The following is a 23,843-nucleotide window of genomic DNA, read 5'->3' as shown; positions in this document are numbered from 1 at the left end:
GAGTCAGGAGAACTTAAACTTTTACTGCGGAACTTTACTGGAAGTTACAATATAACAAACCACAGTGAAATAAAAATCCCACTGATGACTGGTACGTGTAAAATGACAACAAAAACTGACAACTCTCATTTCAGTTTACAATTCAGAATTGGTTGCATTGTAATCATACATACAACCAGCAGCTCTTGTACGGATTCACTCTCAGCATATGTTTTTATATACATACACATTCACCATATATTTACACACTCATATACACAGACACACAGAAATTAACAAAACTAACACAGTAAAATTACAGTAAAGCAAAAGGCAGCATTCAGACATCAGGTCTTCTGAGATTTCAAATTCATCTATTTTTGCACAATTGCCATCAGTTAGGATCACAAATACAGTTGTTTTCCTGCACGCTACCTATAACCAAGAGTGAACTGGCATACTAAATAAAATGGGTATAGACAAGAGCAGCAATGCAGGGTACACAATACCTCACCTGTCAAAATTTCAGTTAACTGCTATAACTGTAATACAAGAATTCCATGGGTTTTTTTTGTTTTTTTTGTTTTTTAACTAGCCAGAGTCAGCCTTCTCTTCAAAAGGAGAAACAATATTCTGAGGATTAAAGTAGAGAAGATAAAGTTTATAAGGATAACCTGAGATGTTTACCACTTGCAAGTTTCTACTTTTCCTTGAGACTAACACTATTCCCTCACAAACCATGAAGTACCACTGAAGTATCCTTTAATATTAGCTGTTATTTCAAAGGGACAGCTCAGGAGAAACATACTAAGCCCAAACTCCTTCAGTGATCCAAAGGAGTGACCCAAAGCTGTTCTCCATGTAATTGGTGACAAGTGAACACTGCTTGAACAGTCAAAAACACTTTCCTCTGCATGCACTTACCTCTGGCGCTTGTTCTTCAGAATCTAGTACAGATCTCCAGCTTTCTCATCTCTTAATCTCCTTAAGCAAACCAAGGTCTCAAATTTTCTGGGTTAGCTTTCCATCTGGAAACTCAACTCTCCTAATGGCAAATCTGACTTCTTCACATTTTCCAGATCTTTAAGACTCACAGCTAACAGCACCTGAAGGCACCAGCACTAGGAAATTATGTATTCTAGTTACAAGGGTAAAAATGCAGCGTTGGGAATAAATGATGCGCTTTGAAAGTAAGTCAGCACAAGAATACAATCTTGCACAACACAGGTAGCCCTTAGTGCCTGCCTCTCATCTGTCAGACAGCTGTTCTCTGGCACCCTGTTTCGGCAGCCGATGAGCAGGTTTGCTGATGGGTTCTGACAACCCTCTGCCAGAGCAAGGCCTCAATTAAATGCGTTGTCCTCAGGCTTCAACAGAAATCCAGACTCACCTACCTGTTTCAACCGTTTCCCTAAGAAACCAGAGGGTCATGCAAACTGGCCTCCAAAACTCCAGAGCCACGCACACCAACATGCTTGTCCCCCTCCCAGCTGGGAGCCCAAGGCCAAAATGCAGCCTGTGGGCTGTGATCACCCTGTGGTGAGACCAGGTAGCTCCAACCACAGTGGGGGAAACGTATAGCAGTGAGCTCTTCTGCAACCTCAGGGAATTCAAGCGTGGGCAGTTTTGGCCACTATCCTTCAACTTTTCTATCCAGTGCAATATTTTAAGGATATACGCATCACTATAAGGCGTAACTCCCCCAACCCAAAAATGTCATTTAAAAAAAAATAATTAAGACCTCTAATCTCAATCCAGTAATAAGGTATGTTTTAAGCAATTATTCCAGTATGTCAGAACTGAAACCTCAGAACACACATGAAGTTTAATTAAAAGGCTGATCTTAAATCATTTTTATCCACTGGGGGGGAAATGCAATTAGGGACTGACTGGTAGAGGGTCAGGCTATTAATGCCGTCACTGTTAAAGCCAAGTTTACATTTTAAAAATACATTATCAACTGGCTTTTTGCTACAGGTTAAAAGCCTTGTATTGAGAAATTTAAAAGTCAAATTGTAGGTACTCTTGGAGCAAAGTCTTCAAATCAGTTGCAAGAATTAAGCTTTGACACTGCTTCAAATAAGAAATTCTACCTTACAGTTCACTGAAAACGAATTAAACGTTGAGCCGTATCAAACATATATATTAGCTATGATCAAGGTTAAAAATGAGTTGAGAAATTCCTGTGATAGCCCACCAAAGTGCAAAATCTCAGTCATAACACAGAGCTGAGCAATTTTTTATTTCTTAACTGATTAAAAAGAAGAAATGCACGCACATCTATTAGCAAAATTAACAGACGACAATAGCTAACTTAAGCTGGTTAGCAATTTGTGTTGAAATGAAATACCAGAACTGTCTTTCAACACTGTCTTACATTAATGCAGTTCTTTTACAAGAGTATTCAAACTCCCTCTAAATGTCAGATAGACAAAATAACCTAGATTTAAACCAATTTACTAAGGACATAAAGAGCATGAAAAATGTGACAGTTCTTTAACAAGAACTGCTGTTACATTTGGAACAGTTGGCTAATTTGAAGTCAGAAGAAAAGACACATGCCCATTTGTTGAACATCTGAGCTAAGCAGCCTAGCATTCCTGTTAAAAAAAAAAAGCAATTCTTTTTCACTAAAGAAATTAATACATACATGCCAGAATTATTTTACTGAAGCCAGTAGCAGAGACATTTCAGATAGATGCCATTATCAGAGAATAGAGACAAGTACGAAGCTGAGCTTTATTTGAGGTACCTAAAGGCATTAGAAAGGAAGAGATTAATATCAACTCACCGACACCACTGACGTTCTAACAGCAAGCCTGGGCTCACATCTCAAATTTCCAGCTCCCAGAGAAATCATATGCGTACCGACAGAAGGACGACAAAAGGGCATGCTGTGCTCTCCTCTACTTCAATTGAATGACAGCTCTACTAACAGGGAACAGAGACACACGCTGCAATATCTGAAAGAGTGGGTACTTGATATGAGCATGCTCCGTATCTCATTTAAAATGGCCTGATGCTTCAGCTCAGCATGAGATGGCCTACTTCCAAATCATTGTAGAACTTCGAGTCCAACCTCTAATCGTTAATTGGAATACATAAAACTCAGCCAACAAGTAGTATGAATCCTGACCTATTCTGGACCCGCCTTCTTTTTCTTTTTCAAATCTGAACTGATGCACGGATAATTGTTTGCATTATTTCCCTGCAAAACATCTTAAGGCTTAAATACTATCATCATGTACTTCAGTGTAATTACATGATGCCACTGTAATAAATTGAAACCCTTTTCTGGATAGCGTATGATCTGAACACTAAGCAGCAGAACTCATAAATCAGACAGAAACAACAGATCTCCTAAATATATCCCAGTTGATTTGAGGGTTATCCTACCCAATGATTTCTGGGCAGCATTTTCAGGGAGTGGAAAAGGCAAGAAGGGAGAGACTAGACAAGAGCCTAACAAGAGGTTTATGTTTAGAAGCAGGTTATCTCCACTTTAAATCTCTTTATGAATACAGAAACTATCTAGTTTCCTAATGTAACTGTTCATTTTGATATCAAAGGCCAAGCTTATTCACAAGTAAAAATTCCATGCCAAGGAAAACAGATATTTAAAACCTTCCCTTCAATGAGTAACATCTTTTATTTCACTTAAACTCAGATACAAGCAGTACAGAGATCTTCTGTGCTTTGCTTTTTCTTCCGCTATCTCACAGGCCTCTCTCTCTGTTTATTGTATATTCATTCTTTCAAATGAATGCATTACATCTTTCCCTCTTTTGTGCAAAGAGAAAGCTGTGCCCCAGGCACTAGGTACTCTTTATTTTTTCCTCCTCAAATGCTTTCCTGTTTACCATTCAAGCTCAGAGCAAAGCCAAGCAAGCTACTCTGTAAATGCTGTATTGTAAAAGCTGCCTTATAGGCACAACACAATCCACTTCCTGGTCTCTATCACAGTTGGGCATAGAAACATTTAGCCAAATTTAGAATAAAGGCTACTCTTGCAGGGCAGGTATCAAGGGCAGGCTCTTTGAGTGGAACAGACAGAGGTTAATAGAATGGCAGGCTGAAAAGCTAGACATTATTCTTAATCTTCACTAATATCCAGAACTAACGTAAAAATGAGGCTTTCACATCAGTGCAAAAGAGTAGTTGCATTTAGTGGTCACAAGAATCTGTACTTCACACATGGTGTTCTGAGGTGTAAGGCTCACACACTGCACTCTCACACTTTGAGAACCCTCTTGGTATGAAAACCAAACATTTATTATAGAAATTAACTTAAAATTCACCCGTGCCCTTTGACTATGAATTTGCACAAAATGTATAAAAGTACTTTCACTTCCACAATTCCTTCCAAGCATCAACCCAGATCTCAGGATGCACAACGGAGCTAAGCCATCGTTAAGCCTGGTTTGCATGAACACACAAATATCCAATTTTGCATTCCAGAGATACCATTACATCGCTATTAAAATAACCAAAACAATCACAAACATGTTACTCTAACTGCAATAATTTGATTTATATCTCCTAATACCTTCATTTTCTTACACCAATACATACAAACCTCAACCTTTGGTCAAAGGGCTGTCCAGACTGCAAAATTCAGATGCATTCTACAGTCTACTGCTAGAGAATATGCACCACGATAAGAATCTCCGTATATCCTTGCTAGCTAACTCTTTAAAGAAAAAGGAGTGCTACATTATACTTCACATTTTTATCTAAGCTTATCTTCCCTTTTTTCTTGACTTTCAATCATTTGTTCTGTTGCTGCTCTCTGAACTTTCTCAGAGATTCAGATTAATGCAATAGAACACAAAACGAGATGTCACCATTGTAAAAGCTGCCTTTAATGAGAAATGTTTTCATCCACATAGATTTAATTTCTCCTCTTCCTAAAAAAAAAAAAAAAAAAAAAAAAAAAAAGATTGCCAGTGAAGAAAGATTAATTCTACAAACTAATGAATAGATAGAGATTTGTAACTGCCACGTTTGGCTGATGAAGGAGGAAAAAGAGCAGCTGATAAAATTCACTGGAATTGAAGAAAACTCTTCTTCCAGGTATATTCCCCTTTGCCTCCCAAAATTCCATTACACTGAGCAAAAATTACGAAAATTTTCTCATTGTGGCCTTCCAGTAGTTGAAGGGAGCATATAAACAGGAGGGGGAACAGTGGATAGTGATAGGACAAAAGGGAATGGTCTTAAAATGAGACGAGGGAGGTTTAGGTTAGATATTAGGAGGAAGTTTTTCACACAGAGGGTGGTGAAGCACTGGAACAGGTTGCTCAAGGAGGTTGTGGATGCCCCATCCCTGGAGGCATTCAAGGGCAGGCTGGATGTGGTTCTATGCAGCCTGGTCTGCTGGTTGGCGACCCTGCACACAGCAGGGGGGTTGAAACTACATGATCATTGTGGTCCTTTTCAATCCAGGCCATTCTGTGATTCTAATTTAAAAGGTCTGCTCTGAAACTATAAATTTATGTGGATGTAAACTCCCATAAATGACTTTTTTTATTTTTTCATGAAAAAAAAAACAAAAACCAAAACAATCCAACAGACAGCTTGTCAGCTTCTTAGAGGAGTTCAGGAAACCTTCAGAACACTTCTGCTGTTCTCTATTTTTTTCCTCCATGCATCTGTATTTTATTCTCTTTATGACCTACCAAACGTAGCTACAGTGATGAAAATCTAATAGCTACAAATAGCACATAAGAGCACAACACTTTTGGTTCCATAATTAATGCAAAATGCTACTTGTAGATGAGAATGTCTGATTAAATTTAGAAGTGTTTCTTTCCTTTAACAAACATTAGAGTTTTGAGATTTGAACATTTGATAAGAAAGTTTTACAGTAAATAAGTAGAAATTCACCAATTTAATAAACACTTCTTGGAAGAAAAAGAGGACACTACATAAATGGAGAAATATATCCTACAAATAGCATTTTCAGAATAGAAATATTATTCTGGTACGTATTTTGGCTTTCCCCTGACAAAGCTGGTATTAGATTAAAATCAGAACTGGAAGCTGAAATAATTTTCTAAAGTTTCTGTATTTATGTCCAAAAGAAAGCCTTGTTATCGCAGAGATATAATGCCAGATCTCTCTGTGCCACTATAAGATTGAATTCAATCACTCCCTGAAGAGTACTATAAGTTTCATTTCACTGAAGTCAGCATACAATTAAAAGACGTGATAAAAAACATTTAATGACTGAAGTTTTTCTTTCCCCCCTTTTAATATATTTATCAAGAAATCAGGTGATGAATACTTAAAACACCTTTGCTCTTTTCTAAAAGCTTCTTAGCATCACACTCAAACACCTTTGATCATCTGGTCTGATGGCAGAGCAGCTCATTTTAATAAGATTGGTGTTCTGCATTATGTGTGGGTCTGTTTTAAGACTCAATATCAAACTCACCACTATTGCAGAATGAAATACGATTCACTTTTGAGCTTATAACCAGGCTTTATATGGATTTTATTAAATCTTCGACTTACGCAACTGATATTTTTAACTACAAATAAGTTATTCGCTAAATTATATACAGCTGAGTTTCACCAAGAGTTTTAAATGTACTTCTGGCATCCAAAAAAGAATTCTACAGTCATATCTTTTATACACGTCTCTTACATACGAGCTCTTTCAGCTCTCTTCTTGGTTTTGGCAGGATCATACAGGCAGCTTTCTTGACTTTGGTCTGCTATAACCAATATCTCAAAAAGCCTCCTCAAATACAACCTCACAGAAATTTCAAATGTCTTCCTTTTCCAGACTGTTAAAAGCTGCATTCTCCAGTAATGTGCACCCATTTAAAATCTTGCTTTCTACTACGTTTTGACACTGTAACTATCAGCTGACTTCTATGATGGGTCACCTACTCAAGAGGAAAGATTTTTCAAACAAAGAGCAGTAACTGGGTCAGGAGAAATACAGAGGACATTTATCATGCAAAGTTCAAAGATGAGTCATTTTATTTACGTATTATTTACATTTTTATACCTATTCATGGTTTTGCTTGTGCTACGTATTTCCAAGTGTGCCGATCCTGTAACACTTCAGTCTTCCTACACTGACAAGTACAATTCTCTTGGTCTTTCTTTTGTGATTATTTCACAGCTCAGTTGAAAATATTGCCTCATCTCTCAACTATTTCTTCCCCCCCATGCTTTTAGCAAAACTCCAAATGTCCTTCCTCAGTACTGAAAGCAAATTAAATAGCTGGAATATGGAATATGAGTTTAGGAGAGTAACTTCAAACAGTCAAGAACAAGAATAGTTCAGAAAAAGGAACACACATCTGCTCCACTTTTATTGATGCACAAATCACACGGCTAACTACACCAGGAGCTGGCAAACATGAAAATCTGGTCGAAGACATACAAACATAATAGAAAGGCAGCATTTATCTCTGCGTTGTTTGTTTTTCCTCTGTCATTATCAACATTTTCACAGCTTACCAGTGTGGTTAACTCCAGATATTCATTATCAGACATTCAGAAGTTTAGCAGCTACAACAAACTTAAAATTAACTGACAGTCTTCAGCTGTCTTAAAGAGCTTGCACAACTTGCCAAGACAACATTACAATTTCTGACCCAAAAACCTTCTCCAGAGGATGGTCTTCTCACCTCATCTTTTCATTTGAATGCCTCCTAACTTAATAATCACCCAATTTGGCATGCATCCTATTCTTTGTTATGTTATTGCAGGCATCTTTGACATCTTTTTATGGTTTTTCACTCTTTGTATGCCAGCTGCAAATTCACACATTATCACTTACATTGTCATTCCCTTTCTAAATATGGGTATACTAAATGTTACACATAAAATAGTTTCTGCTCTTGCCCCGGAACAAGTACAGTGTAAAAAACCAAGGTTTATCTGTGCTGTTCACAGCTTATAAAAGCACTCTGTGTTGGTCTCCAATATGTTACCACACATGATTAATCTGAACATTATACCAGCCTCTGAACATATAAAATTAGCGCTGCTGCTCTGACAGTGCTGTTTTCCAAATGTTTTAAGTATTTATATTCCAGTTCTCTGAGATCAGCCCTGAACCAACCACATTTCCAAAGGACATACCTACATACCTGCCTATGCTGCTCAGACTTTCTAGCCACAGACAACCCTCTACCAATCCTCAGTTTTGACAGGATCCCCCCTCACTCATTATCCTCTTAATAGATTTGTTTTTCTTTTATATTAGCCATTAGCTTTGGAAAAACACTCCAGAGGGGCGAAAGAACAACAACCTGACAAAGGATCTCTTCTTGGTAAGATAAATTCTTAACTGCTTCTAAAATGCAACTCATTTGAGCCATTCCTTATGCCATTGAAAACGAAGCAAGTGATTTCACATGTGAATATCTTTGTTTTAAACAGAATCTCAGGAATCCAATTTAAATAGCTATTCTTGATTTCCAAAGCAATTATTTTTTCTCCCTGTTTCCTACACTGAAAAAAAAAAAAAAAAAGGTACAATATCAGTGTTTTTTGAGAGCAACTTTAGTACAGATCTAGTCTGTTCCAATTCTACTCACCATGAACAAAAGCAAAAACAACAACTACAACAAAAACAAAAAAACATTTCCACAGTTTTGGATGCAACACAACACAAGCAAAAACAATCAAATGCAAGAAACACTAAAAATCAAAAGCACTTTTCTGCTGCAAGTTATTTCCCCGTTCTTTTTCTAATAACCACCACATGGCAAAAATCCCTTTTATTAACTAAAAACGCTCCAGTCAAAATGGCTGAGATCCCATTAGGAAAGTAACCAAATTCTCCTCTAAGTTAATAGCTATAGCTAAAGCTTCTCTGCAAAGCTCTTAAACTTACCCAGACTATCAGTTATACAAGCGACCATTAAGCTTATTCTTTATATTAATGGATGTAATTCTAATGTAGAAACGTTCATTTATAGATTTATAACTTAGTATTTATATTTAAAAATCAACTACTCCAAAAACGTGCTGACAATTCACTGCATACCTGATACAGAACTACTGATGTAAACTGACAAAATAACTGCAGTAAAAGCGAGGAAGGCAAACTGTTCTGCATTACAGTAAGTGTAACATTGCAAAGAGTATTAAAAACAAAGCAAAAACCCACAGAATCACCAAATGGAGAAGTTTACCAGAAGAAAGAAAAATTCTGAAAGTGTTCAAATGGGAAAAAGAAAATGAAAAGTCAAATAGGCAAGTGAAAAAATAAATGTGCTGCAGGCTCTGAAGAGCCATTTGTGTAAACGCGCAGAGGGTAAAAGGAGAGGCAGACCCTCTATCTCAAGCCTAAGATAGCTTCTCTTTCAACTAGAGACATTCGGAAGCCTTCAACCAAAACAGAAATTAAAAAAATAAATGCTAAAATTAAGAGGGATGACAGAAGATACACAGAAAATACAGTCATTGGAGAAGCTCAGCTGAGTTTCTGCATTTGTTTTCACAGCTGGAAAAGTCTTTAAAAGGGACTCTCTTGCAGCTAGTTGACTCAAAGCAGATGTTCTACTGCATTCAAGCTGAAAAGGGTTAAGCAGCCAGCGTTCACTGTTATAAGGAGCTTAACTGCTGCCCAAGGTATTCAAATTTCCTCAGTTCCACGGAAATGGTAAGTGCCTTAAGTTATACAGAGCTACTAGATAGGTCCACCTAGAGGATGTAAGCAGTAAAACAAAGTGGTATTTACTAACAGTAATGTACAATGATGTAAATGAAAATATCTCCTATGTTTTACATTTTTTATTAACGGGCTCTCAGAGAATTATTTCTACTGGGGAATAAATCCTTAATATTATAATAAATAATTATTCATAAATTAATCATCTCATAGTTCAGAGATGTCAGCACACAAAAATATGCTCATAGAGGCCACCCTTGCAGCACCCTCACTGCCTGAAGCTTACAACATGAGTGCAATTCCTAATGGGAGATATGGTAAAGTTCTATCACTCTGGGCTTTACTTTAAGCAATGCACTCTCAATCTTGCATACTATAAGTAGGACATGAGACAATAATGATTTAAAACAAAAAAAGGCAGTCGTGCTTTATACATGCAGCTGCCACATGGAACTGTGTTAAGACTTCAAAACAACTTGTGGAAATTTTTTGCATGCTCAGGAATAGATACTGAAATCCATTGTATGCAGCTAAATGCAAGGTAGCACCATCACCTCCTGAGGTGAACCACACACTGAACCACACACCATTGCTTGGAATTTGAAAAACAAATCATAAATAATGATTTTCTGCTATCTCAGTTTCTGGCAATTGCTGTGAAAACTGCAAATATCTTTTGATAGAAACCTCAAAGACGGGACATATCCAGCTACTACAAGTCATGCCTCTTTCCTCACTTCTTGTAGAGCTCAGTAGCACTGGTATTTGTACCAGTTTATTACAAAAGCAGAGTTCTTTCAAACTTAAAAACATCTATAAACAGTTTTTACTATTCCTCCTGTTTCCCCCAGATCCTTTCCAATAGGAAAGGTAATGATGCACCAAGCCAGTGGTAAGGAGTTGATTTTCACTTCCAATTCCACTAGCTTGACAAATAAGAGTATCTTCCTCCAGCATGTCAGAACTTACAGACTGCTTCCTGTTTTCATGAAAATTGATATAAAGGTAGCAATTTCAATTTCAGTCGTGGAAAGGAAAGGCCAGTAATTCGCAAGCTACAGATATTGAAAGGTTATCAACCCAGTTAATATTAATAGGGTAATCAAACCTCACAATGACCTGCAACTAACTCACAGTTCAACTTTACTAATCAACTAATCAGTACATAAGGATAATTTTCAATCATATGTTTGATAGAACAATCCTTGTTACTGGGTTTCCAGTGAAAGATGCCTAAAATAGCATAACTGCATAATATACTTGAACAAAAAATTCACAAGCTAGCATCACTGTTCAATTTGATTCTCAAATGTCAAATGTCTAGATCCAGCGTAGTGCTGGATTAGCTGCTAATACCACGGGTTTCCTTCAGTGCAAGTGGCCGCCAATTCAGCTGAGCCATCTTTAACAAGAACTTCCACTGCCAGCTACCTCAATCTGCTGAAAGTAAATCTCATCAGAGTGACAGAATAAAGCCAGCACAGATGAAAATCTTCATATTATGGCTTTCCTTTTTGTTGAAGTCAATTTTACTGATTGAATGAATTTTATATTCCTCAATATGAAAAAGCCTATATGCTTCAATAAAAACTAGAGGGAGCAACACATTAAGTGCATTTTGTAATTGACTTTTGTTTTCAGGCCAGCCACCCAGGGATAAAATCTTATTATTACTCCAGTGTTTCACATCCTTCAAAAGATATATGATTTATACTGTTGGTACCATTCAAATCAGGAGATAAGCTTAAAAAGAAACAACCCACGACAACAACCCAATACAAGAACAAAATCCACATTAAATATGTCTTACATAACTAGTACACATCTCTAATTTTGAATCCTACAGTCAGTTTTAGTTAGGTGAACAAGCTCCAAGGATATTTTGCAAGATATTGAAATATTCATCTTCATTTTAAAGATGCATGCTCACACTGACACTGAATTAATGTATACATTATGATATCTTGAAGAATAAAAAGGTAAACAATGTAGATCTGACATCCTGTAAATACGTAAAGGTTTCTTCTCATCCAAAGCCATTCATCACAAGGAATTAAGTTCCTCATGAAAAATAAGTGTGTGGTATTACAATCTGAAACCAAACTCCATACACCCAAAAAGGAAAGAGAAGACAAATTAATGAGCAAGAAAGCCAATATCTGGTTTCAACATAAACAAGAAGTTCATGGATGCAAAGACTGGTTGAAGTGGGGAAGGACCTCTAGGTCCATCTGCTCCAACCCTTGTTCAGTCAGGGACATCCAAAGCAGATTGCTCAGGCCCCTTTCCAGGCAGCTCCTGAGGATCTCCAAGGAGGATGCCCTACTGCCTCTCTGTACAACCCATGCCAGCTCTCCATCACCCGCACAGAACAGTACAGCCTGGTGTTCAAGCAGAACATCCTCTCTCTTTGGCACTAGAGGCATCACTAAGAGCTTGGTTCTATCCTCTTTGTGCCCTCCCTTCAGGTATTTATATACGCTGACGAGCTCCTCACTAAGCCTCCTCTAGGCTGAACAGACCCAACTCTCTCAGCTTCTCTTCATAGGAGAGGTGCTTGACAACTTGTTGGCCTTCCACTAGATTCCTTCCACTTCTCTCTTGTACTGGAGAGCCCAGAAATGGATACAAGACTGCAAGTCACACCAATGCTGAGTGGAGAAGAAAACATCTCTTGACCTCCTGGTGAAATTTTGCTTAATGTTGCCCAGGACACTATTAGTCTTTTAACAGTAAGGGCATATTGATAATGCACAACTTGGCGTCTACCAGGACTTCCAGGTTCTTTTCTGCAGAGCTGCTTTCCAGATGGATTGCCCCCAGTATGACTGAGGTTGTTTCTTCCCAGGTGAACATCTCTGCGCTTCTCCTTGTTGAACATGAGATTCTTCCAAGGTCCCTCTGAATGGCTGCGTGGCTCTCTGGTGAGTCAGCCACTACCCCCAGTTTTGTGCTATCAGCCATTTACTGAGGGTGAGCTCTAGCAAACAAGTGGACTGTTGTTTCAGTAACTACGAAACAATATTAATTATGGATTAATATTCTTTATTAGTAAATCCTTAGCTGCTGCAACTATACTTCACAGATACAACAGCATCACAAAATGCAGTACTGCATTCTTAAGTTACACAGGAACACGAGTTGCACTGGAATAGGTCCTAAGAATTATGTCACCAGAGAAAAATAGGATTTAGGTACATTGCTACAGAAGTGTGTATTACAGGTAGACTGGGACCAACAAGACAGCAGTGCAAAATAAAATGAAATATTCACTGGGGGTTATTAATCAAGTATTAATAGCCTGAGTTTCAGTTTCTCTTACAATTACAACATAATCCAAGAGGAAGGAGGTGCCAGGATACACAGGATTGAAAGGTGGTGTCAAAATAAAATTCAGAATCATCCTTCCCTTGTTTCAAATAAATCATTCAATGCTGTTATCCAAAAATTTATTTCAACTACAAATATCTAAGTTACCTGCATACAGTATTTTCGTGCCATTATTGCATTGCCATTCTAAATTAATATCACCACTTCATATTTCAAGTACTAAAAGAACATCAAGCAAAACACGACTTTCTTATAAGTATGGGCATTTTGATTCTTCACCATTGCCCTGTGACATACCATATTTTACTTTTGTTTGCTTTGATAATAGATTCAAGACATTTGTTTGACTGACTTAAGTTGACTGACAGTCATTTGAATTTCCTGTTATCTTTTATGATTATCTAATTCATTCCTTTCGGATAAGAATATTAAAACAAGTTTATTTTAAAGATTTAGCATTTCTGCTACTTAAAGAGCTACTCAGAAGTAAAATGTCAGCATTTAATGTTTGTCTGCAGTGTTCATTAATCCAAAGCTCTCAATTGCATTAAACACAAGAAGTAACATTAATCCTCTAATATTCTACTGAAGTTTTCAAGCTTTCAGAAGCAAACACAGCCAAATTGACTACTACACTCCAACTGACTTTTCCAGCCAACCTTCTGCTTCTGAAAAATCTGCACATGATTTGTGCATCTTCCTGTAGAAATGCACAAGACGCTTGGCAACAGGTCTCCATAACCTTTTAAAAATCACCTCTTCCAATCTCTTTGAAAACATCAAGACACAACATCTTTGAAATTGTACTGCCTTTTCCAGAATCCTTATTAGTATCCTAAGATAGTTCATATTTAATTAATATAAGATAACCTAAAGAGCTGGAAAAAACAGACAATTAACAAGCTTATTCATGATGGCAACCGCGATGCAATAATTAATTGTAGGGAGTACATCTGGAAGCAATTACACATATGCTACTCCTTTTCTTTGGCATCACAGTAGTTGGCATGGTTTTTGCAACCTGAAGTCACTTCACCTGGAAAAACCCATTCCCGTGCCAAGGTGTCAAGGATCTTCTTCATTAATGCTTTAATGTGGAACATACATAACTTATTCACTGAAGTATCTGAAAAGAAGTAACTTGACCTCTAGTGTAGGTTAATATACAAATGAAACTTAAAAATACAAGCAAAAAAAAAAAACATAAAAAAAAAAATCCTATTTGAATACTCAGCTTCTACTGAAAATAAAAAAAAACAACTTGTAATACAAAGTCTACATTTTTAAGGTAAGCTTCATATGTAGTTCTGTTCTTGGTTTGAACAGTAAGAGCAGCAATGCTTTTACAGAGATAGCTTAGTGCAAACACATGCACCTCAAGTAGTAGAACAGGGTAAATTTATTTAAAATAATAACAGCAACAACAAAATCAACCCATAAACGAATACCACCCCCCCCCCCCCCACCCATCACCCCAATCCTCCTCATGTTTGTTTTTTTGTGGCTTCACCTAAGGTTTCAAAGACACTGAAAAAGGCCCTACACACATTTTTATACAAATAACAGAATTTACTTTTGGAGTATGGAAAAAAAAGTTTTTTTTTCTTTTCTTAGCTATATATTCAAGGGTGGGACAGATGGAAAGGCAAAGGAGAAGGAAGACCAGGGCAAGAATTAATTAAACTGTATTGCAAAATGCTATTCTTAGCAATAACAATTGCTCTACATATCCAGTATTCATCACTACAAGTCTGTTTTCTCATCCTACTGAATTTTCTAATTTATTCACTCTATGATACTCTTAAGCCATCAGCTACCTTTGCCTTGAAGACACAGAAAGATTTGTTCAGTTTCAGTAGTTTATGGCCCAAAGAACATGCTATGTGTAAGATTTGTTTGGAAAGTGACACATGACTTAACATTTGTGGCACAGTTATTACGAAGCTTTCTACCAGTAAGAGAATTACAAATTCTTCAGGAGATTTCAGGGAGAAGCTAGAAGGCTTAAGCTACCTCTCTTGCTACCTCCCATACCTTGCCCCTCATTTGGTATTACTTCAGTCTCTGTTCAAGCAGTTGTTAGACCCAATCTTTTAGGTAAGGAAAATAAGAACATGAAAAATTGTGTTAAATATTAAGACTGCAGTACACATTTCTAGTTAATTACAAAATTCACAAATATACCCACACATGTTAACAAAATTTCACATGCAATAGAAAATGGTTAATATGATGCCAGTGAGAATAATTTAGCAAATTAGGAAATTAAGTATTGCCACCAAAAGAAAACAAAACCCAAAAGCCAGTCGCTGTGCATTAAGTCATTCCTCATTTCTGAGTTCTTCAAATCACAACATACGGATCCGCTGCTATGAATAGTCAAACAGTGTTGTAACAAATAAAAGCAGCTTTCTAAAAAGCGCAACAAATCAGGAGGATGTGAATGTCAGGAAATAAAACACTTTTGCCAAAATCATATTTAATTCAAATATTTAGCAGTGCTGTCTAATCATGTCACGTTTATGAAAAAAAAATACTCATTTTAGTTAATTGAGCTCAATTGCTTTAGAAAATGAGTTAAAAGCTGGAAATGCTTTCCATATGTCATTTATAAGTTATATAAGAAATACAGTTGCAGTTACTACCAATATGAAATAAGTCCTATCATTAGCCATTAATTGTAAAATAGACTCCGGGTTTCTTATTCACAAATTCTACTTCACAATAGGAATGAGATTATGATACTTCACATCCAAGGAGTGTATCACAATTTGTCCAGACTAACGTGAGATTTAAGCAATTTGCCTGTGTGCTTCCTGCTGATCTTACTATCCTACCTTCTTAAAGAGAAACTAATAAGAATTACCTCTGAATGTTTTCCTCTGTGTCTAGGGAGTGATGTCTAGAACCACAGTAATCTATCCAGGTCTGTCAGGTGACAGCTCAAATAAGACAACACACCACTTTTCTTCTTCCCTCTGCTGTATTCTGTTTCTTCTCTTTGGCAATTTTCAGATGTGCAATAAGGGGAAATACTTTATTTACAGACCATTCTGTTGAGATCAATTTCAAAGACATTAAGGAGGAGTAACACAATCATCATGCACTTTGCCAGAGCAAAAAAAATCAACTCTTAATGATTTATCTAGAGATAATATTACAGAGATAATACCACACAAAGAGATGACTTGCTGGCAATAAGCAATCATCAGACTGAATGATAGTCATCAAAACAACGAGTTTATGTCATCTGAAGATCACTACTAATTACAACAGTAATTTAAAGGAGCCAACTTCACATCCAATTTCTTACACACTTTCTGATAGTTTTAAAATATTTTTTATATGGTTGGCAGGAGACATTCAACATTTTCGATAACAGGAAGAACATGAACAAAGCTGATGAGGCACTGGAACAGGTTATCCAGAGAAGCTGTGGGTGCCCCATCCCTGGAGGTGTTCAAGGCCGGAATGCTGGGGCCCTGGGCAACCTGAGCTGGGGGGTTGCAGCCCTACCTTTGGGATGGTGTTGCAACTTGGTGACTTTTAAGGTCCCTTCTAACCAAAGCCATAGATTCATAGATAAATAGTTTTAATTTTTCATTATGTTCCAAGAATTGATATGGAGACAGAAATCAGCACTTCTGTGCCATAATGAGCTGATTTTGCCCAGTGTTCCCCCCTTCCCTCCCAGCACTCAATCATTTCATATGCAAAGCAACAATAATTCTCATTTTTACCATTTCTCCCCCCTTATATGCTAACCTGTTTAAAAGCATAGTTGCTCAATGTAGTGAAGTACATCAGTTTTTACAGGAAAGACTGCAGTGCTAGATTTAGCAATTCTCCTCAGTTCTGACATACCGATTTTTCCCATACATCCTCATTTGTGTCTCATGAATTTTTCTCCACATCCTACTCTCACATTCATCTTTGTTCTCATAACCTACTTTTAAGCAAATTCCAAAATAAAAATATTAGACTGGACACAGTTCTTCCAGCAGGTTTACAAAATGGAAAAACAATACTGAGATTGAAATGAAGACTGAACTGCTCTCAACAGGCTGGATAACCTCTCCTATTAAAGAAAGGCAAATTTTTTTATTAGAAAAAAGAATCCTAGGCTTTATGTTTATTTAGATACAGAATCTCACCCAAATTAAACTAGTCTTAAACATACATTATCTGTACATACTGTATTTAGCATAGGTAGGCTCTACACAGCATTTAGCGTTGTGCAACAGACTAACATTCCCTCCTACTTGGGAGCAGAGTTAGGCAGGCTCCTCTGAGAGCTACCATAAAAAGTCGAATATGAAAAAGGAAAATCACTCCTCACTTGAGGGGCTTACAGCAAGCCAAGCCAAGGCTGCAGAAAAGAGAACAGCACCTCCTAGTACTCAGATCACTGCCTTGGCCGTGCTCACTCTAAGCTCAGGAGAAGATGACAAAATTTTTCCCACTCTTGTTTTAACGTGCTATTTCTATATAAACCACGTAATAACCAGTCATTGCTTCTTCCAGCACAGCTCTGGAACAGGAAAATACTCAGTATATGCTGCCATCTATCAGAAAGTCAAGAATTTTCCATTTCAAAGCAGGGAACGATCGGGAAGGTGGGGAGAAGGTGGAGAGGCTTCTGTAGAAACACAGCAGCCTGTCACCCAGCTGTAATTTCAAAAACAAAAACTACTAAATAAAACCCACAAGGAAAAAAAGTGAAACCTACGGCCAAGTACAGAAAACAAAGAAGGCATGATTTGGAAGGCCAAGAAAACTGCCTCTGGCATGAGGCACAAACAAGAAACTTCCTTCAAATAGTAAGAATCTTCCAGAATGTGAAGAAGTGATAAAACAAGACAAGAAAGGTACACTTAAGGCAGACAAAACTGAAGTAAAAGAATTAGTTACATTTTTCACACAGGAGAAACTAAGCTCCCCATAAAAGTGCCAGAGTTGTTCTTTATAGCCAAGAGAGTTGTATAAACCGTCTCAAAGCAACAGCAGTACAAGGGATTTATTTGGCTGGGCTGGTAGGAGTAAACTGCAATAAAATCACCAGTCATATTAGAATTTATTCAATAACTCTGAGGAAATAAGTAAAAAATCAGTAGTAAGACATGACTGCATACATCTCATAAACTGTCTTTTGTACTGCAGGAACGATATCTGATAAGTGGTGACCCCAGCTGTTAAGAAGTGCTCTGCATTTGTTGTAAGAACAGAGCATGAAGTTTAGCTTCTGTATTGGGAGTCATCAGGTGTGATAATGAAGAACAAAATTAGCATGTATAGGAATATATAAGATATATGACGAAAGTGTTAGCATCACCTCTGTAAAAAAAGGAAAATCTTGCAAATTTACTGCAATCAAGTAATACCAACAAGATTCATAGTCTTGAAAAAGAAATCCCATACTTAAAGTCCTTTTAAAGAAGCCCAATTGTCTTGAGGCAAAACAGAGTCCTCTCAATGTTCTGTTAATGGGTAGGAAGATGTAAAGTATAAGAACAGATTATATATTCATAATCACATATACATCAGCTATCTGAAAAAGAAAGTGAATAACATTGGGATAATTTGCAATTGATACAAAATTATTCAGGACGGGCAAAATTAGATTTAAGTAGATTGCTTAGAAAGCCCCTAATAGCCTGTCTGAGATACAAGACAGCAATTGAAATCCAGCACATTAATCGCAATGTGATTCTTGCAGGAAAGATAGCTAGAGACAAGGATCAGGCTTTAATGAAGTGCTACCTCTCAAGAAGAGGCTGGAGATCTATCCATTGATTTCAAGAGGTGTCAGCTCAGTGGCACCCAAAAAGGCATCACTGTTGAACTCTGCATGGTCTGGAAAGCCAGTTTTCCTCTCCCAGCTCAAAATGAGCCCTAAAAAGCTAAGGCCTGTCTGCAAAGGACAACCAAAACATGGAACCATCTGTAAAACCAGAAGCTAGAATGAGTAAGACTTGAGTTTAAAGAGTGGGGGGACGACACTGCATGAAAACTGGTGCAGATAAACGAGAAAGCTGAGTTAACAAGCAATGCTGAAAATGATGCTGAATAGTATTTCTGTAGTCATCACTTCTCAAGATGTAAGAAATTAATAGCAACTTTACTGAAATGCAAATTTTGTTCAACAAAAGAAACAAATGCAGCTTTAAAAAAAAATTCTGAATCTCCTTACCACAAAGGACAGCAAAAAAACCCAAACATTCATATCTGAAGAACAAAGTGCTAATATATACCATGACCGGTTGAGATTTATTTTTTAGCTCAGAACTCCAGAAAAGGAAGAGGAAAAGGGACAGAACATCCTACTCTTCATAGTTACTCTATTTGATTATGCTTTTCCTGAAGGTCTTCACATTTACCACATCTCTTCGGTCTGCCTAAGACAGCTGTATTGAAGGTATACTCTAGAAGATCACTGATAGCAAGGTGGGAGTCGATCTCTTCTCCCACATAACTAGGGATAGGGCAAGATGTAATGGCCTTAAGTTGCACCAGGGGAGGTTCAGGTTGTGTCCTAGGACAAATTTCTTCTCAAAAAGAGTGGTGATGCGTTGGCACAGGCTGCCCAGGGAGGTGGTGGAGTCACCATCCCTGAAGGCATTCGAGAAACATGGAAATGTGGCGGTGAAGGACGTGGGCATGAAGAGAAAGGCTGACTGTTGGACTGGATGGTCTTAAAGGGTTTCAATGAGGATTATCTTCAATGATTCTAAGATTAAAAATATAAAAATAATTTTAAAATCTCCATTTACTGTGCAATTAAGGTTGAGTTATAAATTAACACCATGACTTGGACCACATATCCTCAGAGCAGCCTTAATGTTATTTCCATCACAGGAGTGTGAATGTAAGTGCAGTAATAGGACATTTAACATTACAGTAAAAATCTTATCCTTGAATCTGAGAACATACGATAATTGTTTTGAAAAGAATATATTTTTTTAATGAAAACAAAGTGATATTTTTTGAGGCTTTTTGCCCCTCCACCTATTAAAAAATATGTCAAATCAACATTCATGTCATAGCACAGAACCTACACTTCTCATTCACTAGTTCAGCAACAAACAAAAAAGCCATTTATTATTCCCAACAGTATTTCCATACCCCAGAGTAAATTTTAATTACTAACAGCACTTCAGACCAAACCAAACTCCCAATAAAAGCCAAGTTATTGTACATCTTCCGAAATACACTTTAAAACTACATGGACTTACATCCTACATTACATCACAGCAAGGTTAATATTGTAAGTCAAGTGAATTCACTGGTCTTTCCAACAAGAAGCTTTCCTACAACACTGAAAGCAACATTTGGGAAGAGAACTAAAAGACTTTGTTTCACAGGCAGTCTACTCAGGCCTTGCTTCTTGTGTATATAAGGGGAAAAAGCTTTAATTCCCAAAACACAAAAATTAATTTCCCTGCAGGAAGAACATTTACATATAAAAACTGCGTAACCAGATGAACAAAGGAAAATCAGACATTCAGCTCCCCAAAGAGTGCTGAAAACACTTGCTTCAGCATGCAGTGTGATGCTGATTCCTAAGTATGGTAGACAGTGAGTTACAGTGTACTACTTCCAGTCTTTAATGAAGCCCTGCATAAACACTGCATAGCCTAGCTGCTTTGATGCACTAACAGCAGTATAAATGTATGCAAGCAACCAACTCTATCATAGCTTCTACTTAGGATTTCTCTCTCATTCCAAAAACCAAGTGGCATTTTGATTTGCTCATAACATGATATGGGAAGACAAAGGAATACAGAATAAATAAAAAAAAATGTACTTCAAATAGATTACATTTAGATACAGAATGAGGGACAGACAGGCCAAAGAAGCAGATCATATGCAATGGTAAGATCAAAGCATCAGCATGCTGATGAGTTCATTCCAAGAAAAGAAAAAAAGGATTAAAAATGAAAAAATAAATCCAGAAAAAAAACAACCTGAAAGTTACATGTGTTTATGCAATCAGTTGAAAGGGAAAGGGCAGTGTTAAAGAAAATAGTTCACAAGCAATGATTTAGGAAGTTTAACACGTGTGAAGCGACATGTTAATTTGACAGTGGCAGCAATGACCTTCATGTGCAGTGTATTAGAACAATAAAATCAAACCAGAGCTAAATATTTTTAGAGGTTTCATCCCATTAAAAAATGAAAATCAATGCTTTGCAGCTACCTTAGTATCGCGACTATATACAAATACAGATCAGCACATATCGAGGCTTACTGAACTATCAGAGACGTTATTTCTTTAAATCTGTTTTTCCCTTGCTCCAACTTAAGATCACTATTTCTTGCCTTAACTACCAGAGACACAGAAAAACAACTCCTCTCCACTCTGCTGCAGTTGTTAATATATTTCTGGAGTTACATTCCCTTTCAGCTATCTCCTCTGTAGGCAATTGTGATCTCTCCTCAAAGGCTTCTTTCCTATCCTCCCCTCCACGTGGCTTGTAGTATATTTTGATATTTCAGGTGGTTTGCACTCACTGGATATAATTTCATACACGCACTTGATTATTCTAAAAATGGAGTACACACATGAACTTAAAACCTTTTGAGTATTTTATACAATGTATTTGAAGTGATTTGTGAAAAAGCAGGAACTTGTATATTCCAAAATCCTCTATTGCCTTTAACAAGGGTTGAATTTACTCCGCATTGTTCAGACTCCTGTTCTGCTAAAGTGGATTGGAGACAACTAATTTTCACAATCTAAAATTCCCAGCACTGCAAAAATCACGAACATTTCATTTTCAACAGGCAGATTCCAGGTTTCTAGTAGTAGTTATTTTCCATACTTGGAAAACACATCTTAAAGAATTTTATAACCTAGACAAGATTGAAACAGTCACATTCCTCAGACAGTAAAGATCCCATACCCAACCACGGATATACTTATAAACACACAGATATCTAATATAATTTATGGGAAAAGATGTTGACTAGACCTCGGGCTCAGCTACATACCACAGGGCCTGCTCTATACTTCTGCCAACAACCTTACAGTGGAAACTTCCACCACACATTACTAAATGTAAAGGAATTCTGCTCTATTTTTAGAGCACCTCTAACAAAAGGTCCTACAGCTGAGGACGCATCTGTGTGCTACTTTCACAATGAGACAAATCAATTGCACAGCAACTGCTGAGATTCAGTTTCCAGTCCTTTCCAGCATGATCAATTCGTGGCAAGAAAGAATACTAACAGGATTGTCCTCGAGCAAGGACATAAGAATTAGCAAATTATTATTGAGTCATTTAATAAAATCACTATGCTGCTGACAAGGAAATCAAGATGCTTTTGAAAGCCAATGAATTACAGATAAGCTCTTATAATGTGAGAAGCTTACTGGAGAGTACACAGCAGGGTAATCACTTACTGGTTTAGAATAATACCCACACTTTCTTTCAAATGAAGCAAATACATCACTAAAATACAGGGAATGTATCAATAAATGTGTGAACATCCTAAACACTCCATTTTTTCCTTGAAAAAGGTAGTTTTTGAGTTTCCTTGTTTGTTGCCTTCTGAGAATGAAAAAACCAGCAGCAACAGGACTCAAAAAAAAACCCCAAGCACACACATACACACACACAGCCCACAAACAAAACCAAATCCCAAAACAAAACAAAAACAACAACCTTGTGAAGCCAATGGGCATGGTGGTTTGGGAATAATCCAAACACTGACAAATACGCTTTTAACTTCTAGAAGTATTGTTTCATAACTGTAAGCATCACAAAATATCACTGGATCCATTATCTAACAATGTAAATCTCTCTACTCGTCCTGTGTGTGTGCATATATATATATTATTTTTTTTTTTTTAATAAGAACTTGATTAGCAATTGTAATGAGTACTAAATTAAGTTATTTAAAGATTTAAATTTTAGGTACAACAGTTGCTTAAATGAGCAATCGTGGCATCAATGCAACCTGTTAATTTTACCAATATATCATTAGTCATAAAGAAACAAACAAACAAAACAACACCAACAAAAAAATAACCTATGAAACAGAATAGAGAACTAACCTAGGATAGATTTACACAATATACAAATGATTATTAAGAAAACACTGTCACTTCCTTAAAGGAAGATAATTCTTTATTATCCAATACAATATTTTAGAAGTTACTTGCATATAGTTGCATTTTTATGCAAGTGTTCACTCATTCTAGAAAACAGTGCAAATGTAGATATGGAAATCCCAAAGACAACATTAAATCCTCAAGCATTCTAAGTACTTCTTCTCCCAAAAGGGCCAACAAATCTCCAAGAGTAGATTAATTTCAATGGAACTTGAACATGACTTGACTACGTATCAATGTCTACAGTAATTGAGGTTGACCAAAGAGCTTAGTCTCCAGGATCCCAGAATCACAGAATGGCCAGGGTTGGAAGGGACCTCAAGGATCATGAATCTCCAACCCCCTGCCACACGCAGGGCCGCCAACCTCCCCCATTTAATACTAGACCAGGCTGCCTAGGGCCCCATCCAACCTGGCCTTGAACACCTCCAGGGATGGGGCATCCACAGCCTCTCTGGGCAGCCTGCTCCAGCACCTCACCACTCTTTCTGAAAGAACTTCCCTACGACATCCAACCTAAATCTTCCCTCTCTAATCTCAGGATGTTCCTGAGAGAGGAGTGAGAGGCTACAGCAAGGAAGCAGATTCAAAAATCTCCCCAAAGGATAGCAACATGGCCTTACTAAAATCTAAGCAAGACATGGCATATTTGTTGTCCCTTTCTTGCATGAGATGTGGTACAGTGAGAAAATACACAATAAGATGAATCGGGAAGAAAGGACTGAATGCAAGATTGCACCAGTGACATAGTTGGCCTTGCTATTAATTTCAGAGATTAAT

At 37.2% G+C, this 23,843-nt stretch overlaps 1 protein-coding gene across 24 annotated transcripts in view; it reads right to left on the bottom strand.

The window, feature by feature from the left end:
* Nucleotides 1-23,843, bottom strand: part of PLEKHA5 (pleckstrin homology domain containing A5) — a 167,584-nt gene that overhangs the window by 102,011 nt on the left and 41,730 nt on the right. The window contains exon 1 of one of the 24 annotated variants that reach the window (XM_048934542.1): nt 2,771-2,880. The exons of the other annotated variants lie outside the window; for them this stretch is intronic. The gene's annotated coding sequence lies outside the window, so the exon portion shown is untranslated. Of the gene's footprint in view, nt 1-2,770; nt 2,881-23,843 lie in introns of those variants that run through there. 24 annotated transcript variants of the gene reach the window in all.

Source organism: Lagopus muta, chromosome 1 (assembly GCF_023343835.1).
Source record: "Lagopus muta isolate bLagMut1 chromosome 1, bLagMut1 primary, whole genome shotgun sequence".
Lineage (NCBI taxonomy): Eukaryota > Metazoa > Chordata > Aves > Galliformes > Phasianidae > Lagopus > Lagopus muta.
Note: the sequence above shows the minus strand (reverse complement) of the source record. Positions and strands in the feature narration are given on the sequence as shown.